The following is a 3,711-nucleotide window of genomic DNA, read 5'->3' on the forward strand; positions in this document are numbered from 1 at the left end:
TGGATTGAGGTTCAGTGGCATCCTGACGATTCTTTAGCAAACAAAGTGTTAAGGGGACTGACGACATATCTGTCTCTCTTGTATAGTATTATCAGATGTCTGTCAATTCTAAACTGTTTTGAGCTGTTTATTGTAGCCTTTCAATACTTTATTCTGAGAAATGTCTACAATAAATAGGGTTGGGTATCATTTGGATTTAAATGACTTTGATTACAATTCTGCTTACTGATTCTGGTTCTTAACGATTCTTCATTACATTTCTTTGAGGGGCGGGGTAAAAACAGATCACATGCTTAAATCACAGAAAAAAAGTGTCACTTTGTAACACGTTATAATGCTTGCCTAGCTCACTGCATGAAAAGTGGGATTTTCGCCAGTAAGCGGCACTGTAGATTGTCGTGGAAGTTCAGGTTTACGACTGTACACGGCAATTTACAGGCAACACCGAAAACTGCCGTGAATTGTCGGAAATTGACGTGGGCCTTGCTTGGCAGTTGTCCCCCCATGACCCCCCCTCCCCCTAATTCTAGGGGAGGCTTTAACATGTAAATGAAAATGCTGTGAGCTATACAAATGCAAATCAGGGTAGCAGCAGGGGGAGTTTGACCCCAGGTGACTTCATTTTAAGAAAATCTCTGGTATAAATAGATCAGGCTCAGTATAGCCTAATTGTAGACTCGTAATTGTAAGACTTGTAATGAAAGTATGCTAGATTAATTACTGTGTATGTCATTAGCAATGGCCAATGTTATGTTAAAAAGATACACAAAACAATTAGTTTTAATCAGGCTTTGCCATAAAGGTAAAATGTGCATTCCATGCAAACAACATCACAGTCTCCTATAGCTCATCCACTGTGCATAGTGGCATGACTACAGTGACCTTTCTTTGGTCTTGCTCATCCAAGATTGTCTGGTGGAATGGAGACAGAGGCACCACTGTACAGTTTTCTAAGAGAAGTCTTTCTGCTGACACCAAAACACTGTGCTTCACATAAAGCATATCACCTTTGTCATTGCATGACAAAGTCCCAACCATTTGTCTTCTTAAAATACTGTCAAATTCAGCACCATATCACATGTCCGTGGCATATGAAGCTGTTGGCTCTGCTGGACTTCAATTGTCCTATTGTTATTAACTTTCCCAGTATTCCATTAAAACTCACTGTAATTCACCTCCACACCAGTCTGTGCGCTGTTCGCACACTGCTAGTTAATCTGCCTCCTCTTTGTCTTTCTCTATCACTCTGCCCCTACCCTCACTGCTTTGATTTGAAAAATAGCGGAGGGAGACAAGTCCTCCAAGAGTTAGAGCAAAAGCTCCCAAAGTATGGGAGTATTTCAGGCCAACTGGTAAAAGAGTTGTCTGTACACTCTGTCAAACTTCACTTGCTTATTACGCGAGTACAACCACGCACCTAAAAAGGAATGGAAACACACAGGAGTTCAAGGAGGAGTTTTTTTTTCTTCCCTCCATGTCACCTCCGGGGCTCCGTAAAGATGCGCCCACAGAAAAGGAAAAGACAACGTAAGTATATAATTATTAATGAAACGGCGAGCTAGTCTGTACTGTTTATTAACTCTTGAGAAGTACAATGACTTTCTTTTGATGTTAAACAGGCTACTTAGACTTTGACAGTGATGTTTTAAATACCGCGATGCACGCAAGTTTAAACGCAAGCAGCACAGCTGTGTGTCTGCCTGCTTTCAGCACGATTCATTATTAGGCAGAGCTAATAAGCGGGACCAGTGTAAGTTGCTTTATAAAAGTGTATTTTTTTGGTCTTGTAATTTACAGGAACCAGTACGCCGTCTTCACAACTCAGAGACAAATTGTAGGCGCTACGAACCGGAGCAAGGGTAAGATTTAAAGAATATGCTCTCATTCTGCTGTATAAGGAAATAGATACGTTAATAGACCGATCTTAACCGTACATTTTGTTTTCACAGACTAACCTCGCCTCATAACGAGGCTGTGACCTATTTGCTCGGAGCTATGTCTGCAAGTCTAGATTTACATGATGCTGACAATGACGGCATTGTGTGTAAGTAACTTTTCCTGTTTTCTAATTCCTTGTTTAATTTTACTGTGACTTATGTGTTTTTTTTTATTCATACCACTCTCATTTAATTGTTTTCCAGCTGCTTGTAATTACGAGACAGTAAGCAGAGCTTCAGGTAGAAACAACCAGATCTTATATCGCAGGCGGAAGCTGTGAAGAGTTCAGCTCGGAGTCCAGCGAGAAGAAAGAGGGTAAGATTAGATCAGTTTTGGTCAATGTGACTATTTTTTATTAATTAATAGATGTGTTGTGTCTATGTAGTACATCGCGCAGTACTGATTGTCTTTATTGATTGTTTTTACAGCTGCTGGAAGCGAGACATTGTGCATCCTTTTCGCAGCCAGCAGAAGTACAGGGCAACGCACCACAGACGTCTGCAAAACGGACCGAATTAAGACAGAATGCCGTCAGTTACCTTTTTTTTTTACCAGTTTACCATTTGTTGTGTAGGCTGTATTTGTTGTGTGCTAATAAAGCTCTTTTTTGAATAAACATCACCTTCCTGGCAAATTTACCTTTCCTCAATAAATTCATGTCCTTGATGGTAATATAGTGTAGTCCATAGCATAACAATGACATGAGTATACAACATAATAGCATATATATATCTATATATATATCGTATATAATATACAAGTGATTTTTCTTGTTTAAAAGTAGTGGCTTCAGCCAATACTGAGTGAGGAAATTCAAGCCAGGCCAGACATTCTCTGGACAGGTGCAGTGTCGCTGCTATTCATATGCTAATTAAGCCAGACACTCTCTGGCCAGGAGAGGTTTCCCTGGTTTTCATATGCTTATTAGAGCCATTAGCACCTCCGCGGGAGCTCTCCACGTACGTCATGATTTGTTTCCGACAATATGTGGCACAGACGAACGCGACGTTCACAGCCTGTAAATTGTCGTTAACTGCCTATAAACCTATTCTGGTACAACCTCTAAACACAATTATGAACCTGAAAATGAACATAATATGAGCACTTTAAATAATTTTCCAGACATTGCTTCACGAGCGACGTTACTACATCTGCTCTTCTTTCCGAGACTTCGCTCCACTCTGCTTGTGTCTCTCAGCACGCTGCACATTCTTGGCATTTTGGAATCGGTTCTAACTATGAATTCATCTGGTTTAGAGTCAGTCTTTCCTCAAGAATTATTCTTTGTGTCTTGTTTCAAATATTAACTAGAGCTAATCTGTTGTTCCTACTTTTTTACATTTTACATCAATATACTCCCGAGATAGCCTGTTGGTCAGTCTTTAACTGACTTTCATAGACTTTAAAAAACAGTATAATAACCTACAGTGAGGAAAATAAGTATTTGAACACCCTGCTATTTTGCAAGTTCTCCCACTTAGAAATCATGGAGGGGCCTGAAATTATCATCGTAGGTGCATGTCCACTGTGAGAGACAATCTAAAAAAAAAAATCCAGAAATCACAATGTATGATTTTTTAACTATTTATTTGTATGATACAGCTGCAAATAAGTATTTGAACACCTGAGAAAATCAATGTTAATATTTGGTACAGTAGCCTTTGTTTGCAATTACAGAGGTCAAACGTTTCCTGTAGTTTTTCACCAGGTTTGCACACACTGCAGGAGGGATTTTGGCCCACTCCTCCACACAGATCTTCTCTAGATCAGTCA

At 39.7% G+C, this 3,711-nt stretch overlaps 1 long non-coding RNA gene across 1 annotated transcript; it reads left to right on the plus strand.

The window, feature by feature from the left end:
- Nucleotides 1–1,300: 1,300 nt before the first annotated feature.
- LOC116055458 lies at nt 1,301–2,524 on the plus strand. The gene is made up of 5 exons (XR_004106294.2): nt 1,301–1,527; nt 1,798–1,859; nt 1,950–2,044; nt 2,142–2,253; nt 2,367–2,524. It is a non-coding gene; the product is annotated as an uncharacterized LOC116055458 (long non-coding RNA).
- The last annotated feature ends 1,187 nt before the right edge of the window (nt 2,525–3,711 follow it).

Source organism: Sander lucioperca, chromosome 11 (genome assembly GCF_008315115.2).
Source record: "Sander lucioperca isolate FBNREF2018 chromosome 11, SLUC_FBN_1.2, whole genome shotgun sequence".
Lineage (NCBI taxonomy): Eukaryota > Metazoa > Chordata > Actinopteri > Perciformes > Percidae > Sander > Sander lucioperca.